The 12,731-nt window shown below is 35.2% G+C and overlaps 1 protein-coding gene across 6 annotated transcripts in view; it reads right to left on the bottom strand.

Moving 5' to 3' along the window:
* DNAI7 (dynein axonemal intermediate chain 7) overlaps positions 1–12,731 on the bottom strand; it is a 71,267-nt gene that overhangs the window by 54,013 nt on the left and 4,523 nt on the right. The gene's annotated exons all lie outside the window — the stretch shown is intronic.

Genomic DNA, 12,731 nt, shown 5'->3' with positions numbered 1-12,731 from the left:
TAATCACTACTTTATATATTTCCACCTCCCCTATTTCTCTGTCCCTCTGAGAAGCTCCGCTGGCAAATTCTTAGTTCTAGTGAAACTCAATTCTCCCATTTATTATGCATTAGTAATATAAGCAGCTGAAACTTGCCAGAGAAAAATACATGAGCGCAAATTTATTAACACAAGTTTTAAACAGACTTTGTACCATCCAGTATTCCTACTACTATTTCATTCCCCTCACTCTTCAAACCTGCAAAATACTCTCCTCTTTCCTGCTCTCGGCTGTTGACCTTCTCTCTCATATCACCAGAAACTCTGGAATAATCTCGGTTCCACGCCCAAATCTTTGTACCTATCTTTGTCTGCCTTCCCTCCCATTATGGTTTATGATCTAATGTAACATACTTCTGCTATTTAAGGCTGAACCTGCTGATGTTACACTGGATCTTATCCTTTATTGCCTATTTAATAAGACTTGGCTCCTGTAATTAATACCTCTAGTTATTCATAAATTTCTCCCTCCCTAGATTTCACATCCCTTTCCATCTTCTGCTCCAATTTTGTTACCCTTTATATGAGACGACCTAAAAAAGACTTGCCTAACTGCTTCCACTTTCCCATTTTCTTCATGGACCACTCCAGTCAGGCTTTCATTTCTATTTCTCTATTAAAACCTCTCTTGTCAAGGAATCAAGATTGCCATGTTTCCAATGCTAATGGTCAATTTTCAGCCCTCATTTTACCCATCTGTCATCATCATTTGACCAAGTCTTCTTCTTCCTTCTTGAATTATTTTTTTTCGTTAGGCCTTTAGGTTACAACTGTCTGATTTTGCTTCTTCTCTCATAGGTCCCTCCTCTGCAGACTTCTTTTCTGGCTTCTCCTTCAGCTTCAGCTATGGCTAATCAGTAACTTTTAAAATCATTTAAAAATTTTTTTAGGGGCGCCTGGGTGGCGCAGTCGGTTGGGCGTCCGACTTCAGCCAGGTCACGATCTTGCGGTCCGTGAGTTCGAGCCCCGCGTCAGGCTCTGGGCTGATGGCTCAGAGCCTGGAGCCTGTTTCCGATTCTGTGTCTCCCTCTCTCTGCCCCTCTCCCGTTCATGCTCTGTCTCTCTCTGTCCCAAAAATAAATAAACGTTGAAAAAAAATTTAAAAAAAAATAAATAAATAATTTTTTTTTTAACTTTAAATTTTAAATTTTTTTGAAAAGCCAACTACTCCCCTTCACACATTTTTAACTTGGCACTGAAAACTTTTCATCATAAGTTTAAATAGCTACAAATGTACTTTCCAGTATAAAATAAAACTTTTACATCTCTTTCTAAAATATATTCATCACTATATAAAATACATCCAATACAATCTACATATCATAGTGATTGAATAGCCAATATCATCTATTTTTTTAAATATGAACAAGATTCCTTAATAAAAACTTTAATCCTTTTTCTCTTTGACCTCATATTTCATTCGACTTCTCTCACAGAACCTTATCCTAATGTAATATACTTGAAAAACTTTTGTTGATCATATTTATGTTACAAAAGTATGTACAAAAATTTTAAATATTTAATTCCTTGCCTCTAAGTTTCTGGGTAATAAAAAATTTGCTCTGGATTTAATCTCATAATTATTTTCAGTATACAAATGAACCAAGCATATTATACAAATGAACCAGCATATTATATTACAAATTTTGATAAGCAAACATGACATTGCTCATGATCCATGGATAGATATTAGCTATTGCTGAATGAAACAAGGATTCAGATGGATTCTAATTTTTACAAATAGAAGAAATTAGAAATCTGATTTATATTTAAAAGCCAGTGGAAAACAGGTTTGTAACAGCTATCTCATGCAGTTCTTTGCATCCTTCCCATATCAGATACCAAAAATTACATTGATTTACCAAAACAAGAGCACCTAGAGATAATCATTGACATTTGTTAAGATTGTCATTTTTTCCCTTTAATTTTTAAAAAATTTATTCATTTATTTTGAGAGAATGCATGCATGAGCAAGGGAGGGGCAGAGAGAGAGAGAGAGAGAGAGAGAGAGAGAGAGAGAGAATATCCCAAGTACGTTCCACACTGTCAGTGTAGAGCCAGATGCAGAACTCATACTCACGAACCATGAGATCATGACCTGAGCGGAAATCAAGAGTCAGATACTTAACTGACTGATCCACCAAGGTGCTCCTATCTTGTTTTTTCTTTAAAGTTTTATTACACATATATTTATTCCTGAACAATATAGTTTGCTTATTTTTGAACTTTATATAAATCCAATTATACTTTATGTATACGATTATAATTTACTTATTATAGTAAAGTATACATATAATAAAGTTTACAATTCTAACCATTTTTAAATGTGCAGGTCAGTGGTATTAAATACATTTGCACTGTTGTACAACCATCACTACCACCCATTTCCAGAACTTTTTTAATGTTACAAACTGTTACTCTGTATCCATCAAACATTAACTCCCCTTCCTCCTGTGACCCTAGCCCCTGACAACCACCATTCCACTTTGTCTCTGAATTTGACTACTCTAGATATTTCACATAAGTATAATAATACAATAGTTGTCCTTTTGTATGTTTTAGATCTTTGGATACGTGTTACGGCTTGTAAGATTCATCCATGTTGATGGATATAGCTCTAGCTATATATTTTCACTGCTGAATAGTAACTCATTTTTATACTGATAGATATTGGATGGTTTCTAACTTGTTACCATCATAAATGATGCTGCTATAAACCTTCAAGTGTATGCATCCTGGTGTCCATTTGCAAGAGTTTCTCTACAGTGTATAGCTAGGAGTAAAACTGGTCGATATGTGCATTTTCAACCTTATTCAAGATGACCTTTCCAAAGTATTTCAACTTATACTCCCATAATCATTATACAAATCAATGTTTGTTAGTTTCAGTGCTTTTGTTTCTCTAGTAGTTGGATTTAGTTTTTGGGTTTTTTTTTTCCCCACAATACCTTTATCAGGCTAAGGAAGTGCCCTTTAACATATTAAACGGTAATGTATAGTAATTGAATTTCCAACTCAATCTGATTCCACTCATTTAATTTCCTATGTTAAACCAATTCTGCCTTCTGGAGATAAACTGAATTGGGTTATAACTTATTATCACTCTATATACTTCCAGATTGAGCTTCCTAACCTTTTCTTTAGAAATTTTGTACTTAAGCTCATGAATGGGCTTCAATTTTCCTTTCTCATACTATTCTCAGGATACCCAGGTAACTAAAAATGAATTAGGAGTGTTGCCTCTTTCTTTATACTCTAGAAGAATTTGTATAAAAATGAAATTACTTATTTATCTTTGAATGACGAACTAGCTAACAAACACTTGTAGACTTAGAATTTTCTCTCTGGGAAGATTTTTAACCACTGATGTAACTTTTCAAATGATTATAGGACTACTCAGGTTTTCTACTTATGATACAGTTTAAGTTTTTTGTTTTTTTTTTTTCCTGGCTATTTGTCTAATTCATCTAAATTTTCTAACTTACTGACACATAAAGCTATACAAATAATGTAATTTATTATTAAAGTCATATTTCCCTTTTCATTCCTAATATTCATCATTTATGCCTTTCGTTCTTCTTGATAAAATTTACCAGCGGATTGTCTATTTTATCAGCATTTTCAAAGAAATAAGTTGTGGCCTGTTCATTCAATTATTTTAAGAAATACTGAGAATATAACATGTGATGGGCATTTGAGATATACCAGTAAACAGACAAAAATCTTTTGTACTTATGAGCTTATATTCAAATAGGAAGAGAAAGACAAAAACAATAAATAAAATTTGAAAATAAGTTATAAAACATTTTAGAGGATGAAAGTGCTATGGAGGAAAACAAAGGGGCTCCAGACTGCAGGCATAGTTAGAGAAGGGATGAATTACAATTTCAAACAGAGTGGTTAGGATGGGCCTCAAGGAGAAGGTAACATTTCTTTGAGGACCTGAAGGATATGAGGTTATTGATTCTCTTCATTGTATGTCTTCTATTTCATTAATATTTCTAGATCTTCATTATCTCCCTCCCTCCTTACTTTGAATTTTCCTTTTGTTACTTCTTTTTTTTTATGTTTTATTTTATTTTTGAGAGAGAGAGAGACGGGGGGGAGGAGGGGTACGAGGGGTGGTGGGGGGGAGACAGTGTGAGCAGGGGAAGGACAGAGAGGGAGACACAGAATCCGAAGACAGGCTCCAGGCTCTGAGCACAGATACCGACGCGAGGCTCAAACTCACAAACCATGAGATCATGGCCTGAGCCCAAGTTGGACGCTTAACCGACTGAGCCACCCAGACGCCCCTTCTTTTGTTACTTCTTGAGAGGATGCTTAATGTTTTAGTCTTTTTTCTTCTTCTGCAAGTATTTAGAGCTATACATTTTTCTGTAAGTATTGCTTTAGATACATTCAACAAATTTTCAAGTATTTTCCTTACCATTGACTTGTATCTTCTGACTTCCATTATCTTACTTCTTGACCCACTACAAAGTTTTAAGAATTCCCAGCATATTGGATCTTCCTGTTTATAACTGATTTGATTTCTTTAAAGCTTAATTTCATTGAGGTTATAATACATGCTCTGAACTGTTTCAATCTTTTGAACTCTGAGAATATGTTTATGTCACAGTACATTGCCAATTTTGTGCAACAATGTGTTTAAAATTCTCTAGTTGTTGAGTGCAGTGTTCTAAATGTTTACTTCATTAGATTTGTTCATCATGTTGTTCCAATCTTCTAAATCCTTATTTTTTAATAGTTGTTCTATCAGTTACTGAAAGAGAAAATCTTCCACTATGATTGTGGACTTGTCTATTTCTGCCGATCTCTGAATTTGTGAATTGCATATTTCAATTATATATTTGTATATATACAAACTTATATACAAATTATATTTTCTTGGTTAGTCAAATCTTTATCATTACAAAATGGCCCTCTTTGTTTCTAGAATTACTTTTGGTTTAAAAAATCTATTGTGTCTAATATTAATATAGCAATATCAGCTTTCATTTTTCTAGTATTTGCATAGCATATCTTTTTCCATCATCTTAAACTTTTCTGTATCTTTATTCTTTAGATGGTGTTTGTTAAAAGATTATTGTTGGAGTTTATTTTTTATCCAATCTGGCAATCTTCCCCTTTTGATTTTTGATTTTGGGGTGTTGTGCCTTCTTTTTGTATTCTTTCTTGACACCTTTTCAATGGATTTCTTTTGGGGGGGTCAATATACTATTTTCCCTTTACTAATTTGGAAGTTATATATCTGTTTATATCATTTCAGTGACTGTCCTAGAAAGTCAACATATATACCAAATATAAGAATACATTTAGGGGCGCCTGGCTGACTCAGTTCATGAAGTGTCCAACTTTTATTATTATTATTATTATTATTATTATTCATTTTTGAAAGAGAGAGAGACAGAGTGTGAGCAGGGGAGGGGCAGAGAGAGGGAGACACAGAATCCAAAGCAGGCTCCAGGCTCTGAGCTGTCAGCACAGAGCCCGACACAGGGCTTGAACCGTGACATCATGACCTGAGCCGAAACTGGATGCTTAACTGACCGAGCCACCAAGGTGCCCCAAGAGTCCAACTCTTGATTTCAGCTCAGGTCATGATCTCACAGTTCGTGGGTTCCAGCCCTGCATCAGGCTCTGCACTGACAGCACAGAGCCTGCTTGGGATTCTCTCTCTCCCTCTCTCTCTGCCCACTCCCTTTGCTCGCATACTCTCTCTCCTCTCAAAAATAAACTTAAGGGGCACCTGGGTGGCTCAGTTGGTTGAACGTCCAGCTTTGGCTCAGGTCATGATCTCACAGTTCATGGTTCGAGCCCCGCATCAGGCTCTGTGTGGATAGCTCAGAGCCTGGAGTCTGCTCTGTCTCTCTCACTCTCTGCCCTCTCCTGCTTGTACTCTGTCTCTTTCTTTCCCAAAACTAAACTAAACTAAACTAACAAACTTAAAAAAAAAAGAATATATTTACCCTACTACCAAACAGTACAAGGACTTTAGCACATCTTAATTTATACTCCTTCTACCTAGATTATATGTTATTGCTGTCATGTATCTTTTTATAACAGTAATTATAACAGATATAATTCACATACCATACAATTCATCCATTTAAAGTGTACAATTCAGTGGCTTTTAGTGTATTCAGAGTTGTACAACCACCACCATAATCAATCTTCATCACTCCTCAAAAAAGAAATCCCATAGCCATTAGCAGTCATCCCTTCCCATTTTCTCTCAACCCCCCAGCTCAAGGAAACTACTTTCTCTATAGATTTACCTATTCTGGACATTTTATATAACTTGAATCTTACAGTTTGAGGTGTTTTGTGACTGGCTTCTGTCACTTAACATAATGTTTTCAGAGTTCATCCATGCTGTGGTATGTATCAATACTACCACTTTATGGCTGATTTCATTGTATGGATATACGACATTTTGTTTACTTATTCAGCAACTGATAAAAAAATTTTGGGTCCAGTTTGTTGTCCTGTATCTTATTTTTTAAACCTACATGTTATTTTGATTATTGTTTTATACCTTACACATATAATGTGTTTTGCAGGTGGCAAACTCAGTTTTTACCTGAGAAAATATTTTTATTTCACCTTTATTTCTGAAAACGATTTGAGCTCATACAGAATTCTAAGTTGGCATTTATTTACTTTCAGCACCTTGAAGACCATCCCATTGTCTTTGGCTTCCACTGTTGCTGTTAAGACCAGAGCTCAAGTTTTGCTCAGTTCTGCAAATGCCCTCATGATAAAAACAGTTTTAAGTGCTTCCCTTACTTCTTTGGTTGTTTAGGTTTTCTCCTGATAATTTCTTACTATCTTATCAAATCTTACTTGCTTTAAAGATGGTAGTTTTGATCTATGTGTACATATTTTAGTCAGCATTTATTGTTTTTAGCAGAAAGTTTGATCCAAAAAAACTTAAGCCCAATATTACTAGAAATGAAAAAACCAAAATAATATTTTTGATAAAATTACTTTTTCTTAGCACTTCCTTTAAATTGATTGAAACTTTACAACTGCAGATTTCACTCAAAGTATTTTTTAAAAATCTATTTACCTAATTAGCAAAACCCAGCCTTCAAACTTAAGCCAATGGGCCGTATCACAATTACTTCCTATCACATTCAGTCTGACTTCATTTTTCAGTACAAATAAATGTGTTAATACACATCACCATGACAAGCTACCCTATGTTTTATAATGAGCCAGGTATGAATTGATTTCCTCACACATTGTTTTCAAAAGCTGTAATTTTAATGTTCTGAACTTAACACCATTTATATTTTAGGGTCAACACTGAACATTCCATAGAAACCAGGACTCAAATTTTAGGCAACCTGAGCCTGTTTGTGAATACAGATCTTCCTTGAGATAGGGTTACATCTTGGTCAATGCATTTTAAGTTGAAAATATGGTTAAGTCAAAAATGCATTTAGTGCACCTAACCTACCAAACATCAGAGTTTAGCCTAGCCTACCTTAAAAGTGCTTAGAATACTTACATTGGCCTACAATTGGACAAAATCATCTAACACAAAGCCTATTTTAATTTTTTTTTTTAACGTTTATTTATTTTTGGGACAGAGAGAGACAGAGCATGAACGTGGGAGGGGCAGAGAGAGAGGGAGACACAGAATCGGAAACAGGCTCCAGGCTCTGAGCCATCAGCCCAGAGCCTGACACGGGGCTCGAACTCACGGACTGCGAGATCGTGACCTGGCTGAAGTCGGACACTTAACCGACTGTGCCACCCAGGCGCCCCCACAAAACCTATTTTATAATAAAGTATTGAGTATCTCATGTTATGTATTGCATATCGTACCGAAAGTGAAAAACGGAATGGGAGTATGGGTACAGAATGGTTATAAATGCTTTGGTTGTTTAACCTTGTGATCATGTGGCTGGCTGGGAGCCGTGTCTCACTGCTGCTACCCAGAATGAGAGAGTATTGTGCCACTTATCACTAGTGCAAGAAAAGAGCAAAATTCGAAGAATGGTTTCTACTGAATATGTATCACTTTTACACCATCATAAAGTTGAAAAATCACAAGTAGAACCACTGTAATTTGGGGAACATATGTATAGCGTTCTAAAATTAAAATAGGATTTAAAGTACAGATGTGAACACTAAGTCCCCCCCATCCCCACCTTTGCCCATTATTCATAGTTCTACAGCTGGTGGTACTCAGGCACCATTCTTAACCTATTAAAATAAAATAAATTCAAATAAAACTATTCTAACTCCTGTGAAATATATATTTTTTTTATTGTTGTACTACTAAAGTTGTGTTACTAAAAAGAATTCAAATATCAAAATTTCATTATTAATGCTATTTTCTTTACTGGAAGAACAGTCGTAATTATTAGCTGGGAACAACTAGAATCATCTATGCATTCATCAATCTGCATTGCAATTCTCCCCAACTATCTAATTAATGTCTTCCGCTACTTCATGTATTCTATGAAGTACGGTGGTTTCTGAAAAAAAAAAATACTGATATAAATGCAGTGATAGATCTTTTAACAGTGTACCTTTTCTGTAGTCTTGTACAATTTTCCTAGCTTTTGCAACAGATAATTCTAATTTATGTAAAGTTTCACAAGCATCTTTAGGGTCTATGTAAAAATATTAAGCTTATTTACATTTTTGGTGACACCTTTAATTTCTCTTCATTAAAAAAATTAATATTATTTTTGGAGTCTGGATGTTTTATCCATAAATTACAGGGGCACCTATGTGGCTCAGTTGGTTGGGCATCCAACTTCGGCTCAGGTCATGATCTCACATCTGTGGGTTCAAGCCCCGTTATCAGGCTCTGTGCTGACAGCTCCAAGCCTGGAGCCTGCTTTGGATTCTGTGTCTCCCTCTCTTTCTGCCCCTCCCCTGCCCTCACTCTGTCTCTCAAAAAATAAAATAAAACGTTAAAAATAAATAAATAAGTAAATAAATTACATTGTGAGAGGGTTTTTAGCATCATCATATCACAATAATCTCATGGGTATTGTCACTAAAAATTATTATCAGTTCCACAATTCAAGATAACAATGTATAAGAAATCCAGAATATCTCAATACCTCTGATGCCACATTTTGCCACAAAAGACAAAATGTCCCTTGGTAACTTGATTAGAGAGAGTTTTACCAACATCCATATCTGATTTGTCCCTCAGTTTCATAGTCCAGGCCCCGGCGCAGTGAACCGCTAAGATTTGGATATGTTTTGTTTTGTAAAGCAAAAGGGTAATTGTGAAAAGTCAGGACTTCAAGACAGATTTTTTTTTCCCCCAGGAAAGGGGAAATATGGAAGTTGATGATCTGGAAATTGATTTCCATAAAACTATCTGTGTCCCAGCATCCTTAGAAAACCTTTGTGTATCTCTGAGAGTACTTTTTACATGTATAAGTAGGTTAATTTCAGTGAAAAACTTCTAATCTAGACTGCTGCAATAGCTTCATAACTGGTCCTCCTGCTTCTACTCTTGCTTCCCTACAGTGAATTTTCCTCTCACCTTTTAAAAATGTAAATCAGACCATGTCACTCTTCTGCCTACAACTTTCCCAGGCTATCCACCATTCTCAGAATAAAACCCAAACATTTCACTATGGTCTACTTGGCTATTTTTGCAATATGTGTCTCTTCTTTCTAGAATGCTTATCCCCTAGATAACTATTACTAATAAAGCAACTCCCTTGCTTCTTCTAGGTCTCTACTTAATTTCCTTAACATCCTGTATGAAATAGCATCACCATTATCCCCTACCCCACATTTCTCACTGACCCCTTTCTTTGTTTTCTGTATTTTCAATGCTATCTGATACTATATTATTTTTTTCCTTCTTTTTTTTGAAATGTTTATTTTTGAGAGAGAGAGAGAAAGACAGAGAGGGAGTTGAGGGAAGGGCAGAGAGAGGGGGAGACACAGAATCTGAAGCAGGCTCCAGGCTCTGAGACGTCAGCACAGAGCCCAACACGGGACGCAAATTCATGAACCATGAGATCATGACCTGAGCAGAAGTCAGACACTTAACCCACTGAGCCACCCAAGTGCCCCAATATTATATTATTTCTTCAATTCTCCTCCCCAGACAGAATGTAAACTTTGGAAAATGAAACTACTATCTAAAAAGATATCTGCACCCCCATGTGCATGGCAAGACATGGAAACAAGCTAAGTATCCATCCATAGATGAATGGATAAATATATGTAAATGGAATATTCTTCAGCCATAAAAAAGGAGAAAATTTTGCTATTTGTGACAACATAGAGAAATGAGGGCATTATGCTAAGTGAAGGAAGTCAGAGATAATCACCACATGATCTCCCTTGCATGTGGAATCTAAAAAAGCTATATATTCTATAGAAAGCTATGTATTCTGTAGAAATAGAATAAATTGGTGACTTCCAGGGGCTAGGCCATGGGGGAAATGGGCAAATATCTGTCAAAGAGTATAAATTTCTAGTTATAAGATGAATAAATTCTGGAGATCTACTGTATAGCATGCTGACTATAGTTAACAATACTGTATTGTGTATCTGAGACAAATTAAGACAGTCGGTCTTAAATGTTTTCATGACACACACACACACACGCTGGTAATTACATGAGGTGATGGATGTGTAATTAACCTTAGTTTGGTAATAATTTCATAATATATAAGTATATCAAATCGTTATGTTGTATGCCTTAAACTTACACAATGTTATATGTCAATCATATCTCAATAAAGCTGCATAAAAAAAGAATGTAAGCTTCATGAGATCAGGGACTCTCTCTTGCTCCTGTTCTCTTAATGTCTACAACACTGCTCAATCAATGAAATAAGTATTCTTCCATATTTCTGCAAGGCCTTAAATACAAGATCTTCATTCCTACCTTGTTTGTGGTAGCAAAAAATAACATAAACAAGAAACAAATAACAAATAAACAACATAAAAATCAGAGTACATACTTTCAATGAAACATGATGCAGCTGTGAGAAGTGGCATTATCTCAATGTGCTGAAAGAAAAAGTTTCCAAAGACATACTTATTCTATCCAAACTATGATGCCATTAGATGTAATGTACCTTTAAATTACTACCAAAAAAGGGAATGCCCAAGATGGAAGTCTAACAGGAGATGCCTGTATAAAGCCGGATATGAGTAAAGAGAAATGAACTCACAACACAGAAAGATACAGCAAGAAAACTTACAGATCTCAATCCTGAAAATGAATAGAAAGAGAAAAAAAAAAAATCCCTGAAAATTTAGGCCACAAGCCAGTTCATGTGAATTTGCTGTCTGACTCATACCATTAGTGTGGTCCAAAAACTCACAAGCAGAGAATTTAAAGTAGTATCAGGTTGTGAGTAAGCCCATGTGACTGACAGAAGCAAACATCCTCTCTGGAAGAAATGGATGTCAATCCAAGACTACGATGACTGTAAGATGATATAGATACATCTCAATTTTAGTAAAGTGTAAAAAGATGAGTATCCTAGAATATATTAAATACAGTCTCATTAAGTGATAAAGAGAAGCTGCAGGATACTCCCATCTGTGGGGAGAAAAGGATGTGTGTGTACTTCTCAATGCTAAGACAATTTAATGAAACGACATGCAATAGTTTTTCTAGTCTTGAGTAAGAGGAAATTTTCTGGTTTTTATGCTATTTTAATTTTGTACCATGTGCATATATTACTTTTCCCTTAAAAAAATCTGTGACAAATCAGAGAGAATAAAATATATCTTTCAATGTTTTCTTAATTATACTTACAGACTCATTTCATCCCCAACCACAATCTTTAAGAATGGAATAAATAAAAAGGGAGAGATTTACTCCTTACGTTTGGTCTCAAATTTCACAGGCTTACTATCACGATTCTCTAAGGGATACAACACTCTGAATAAAAGAATATAGAAGTATTTATGTAGCATCCATGCATACACAATTAAGCACCAAATCATTTGGAACAATGAGTTTTCACATTGAAAACAATGCCTCTAAAATTTCACAGTCTAAAGCCAAAAATGAAAATCCACACAAACCAATAAACTATTATAGACCCACATACAAATAATTGTAGTCCTCCAGAATATTTCCATGAGAATGTGTCCTGAGCCTTCATAAATTTTGTTCAGTTATATCCATAGCCCTTAAAACAATACCAGGTTGGTAGTGAGTCCAAGGGACTGAGAGAAGTAAACACAGAGGCACTCAACAGTATGTCTTGAAGCAATGTTTAATAGTGTAAATATTGAATACATACATTTAGATAAGCATTGCCTTTAAATAGTCAAAGCCTGAGGTGTTTTTAAATGGTGGCAGGGTACATGGGATTTCACATATTCATTAGACAAATATTGATTCAATGTCTACTATGTGCCAGGCACTGAGCTAAACGCTATGAACATAAAAATAAATGACATGCTCCTGACCTTGAACAGCTCACCCCACATGGGGCTCTGGGCTGACAGCACAGAGCCTGCTTGGGATTCTCTCTCTCCCTCCCTCTGTGCCCCTCCCCCACTCACACTGTCTCTCTCTCAAAATAAAAATAAAAATAAAAATAAAAATAAAGTTAAAATCTACTCAATGAAAAAAGAAAAAGGCATCCTAGGCATCCCTAATTAAATTCAATTTCTTGAATTAAATTAAATTAAATTCAATTTCTTGAATTAAATTAAATTAAATT

This window comes from Herpailurus yagouaroundi, unplaced genomic scaffold (genome assembly GCF_014898765.1).
Source record: "Herpailurus yagouaroundi ecotype Mexico unplaced genomic scaffold, PumYag 166, whole genome shotgun sequence".
Classification (NCBI taxonomy): domain Eukaryota; kingdom Metazoa; phylum Chordata; class Mammalia; order Carnivora; family Felidae; genus Herpailurus; species Herpailurus yagouaroundi.
The sequence above is the reverse complement of the archived record's forward strand: the minus strand, read 5'-3'. Positions and strand labels throughout refer to the sequence as shown.